Genomic DNA, 545 nt, shown 5'->3' with positions numbered 1-545 from the left:
GGAAGCTCGCGGTATTACATCACATTTATTGATGACTCAAGCAGGAAGGTATGGGTTTACTTCTTAAAGCTTAAATCTGATGTATTTGAAGTTTTTAAGAAGTGGAAGGTCATGGTAGAGACAGAAACTGGTCTGAAATTGAAGTGTTTAAGATCAGACAATGGGGGAGAATACGAAGACGGGGGTTTCAAACAGTTTTGTGTAGTGAATGGGATTAGAATGGAAAAGACTATCCCAGGGACACCACAACAGAATGGTGTGGCTGAGTGCATGAACAGGACTTTCAATGAGCGTGCAAGAAGTATGATGTTGCATGCTGGACTACCGAAAATTTTCTGGGCGGATCCAGTAAGCACTGCTGCTTACTTGATAAACAGAGGACCATCAGTTCCTTTGGGCCATAGACTACTTGAAGAAGTCTGGAGGGGAAAAGAGGTAAATCTTTCTCACTTGAAAGTTTTTGGTTGTGTTTCGTATGTCTATATTGAATCTGATGCTCATAGCAAGCTAGATGCTAAATCTAGAAAATGTTATTTTATTGGCTA

Source organism: Corylus avellana, chromosome ca9 (genome assembly GCF_901000735.1).
Source record: "Corylus avellana chromosome ca9, CavTom2PMs-1.0".
In the NCBI taxonomy this organism is placed as follows: Eukaryota; Viridiplantae; Streptophyta; class Magnoliopsida; order Fagales; family Betulaceae; genus Corylus; species Corylus avellana.
The sequence above is the reverse complement of the archived record's forward strand: the minus strand, read 5'-3'. Positions refer to the sequence as shown.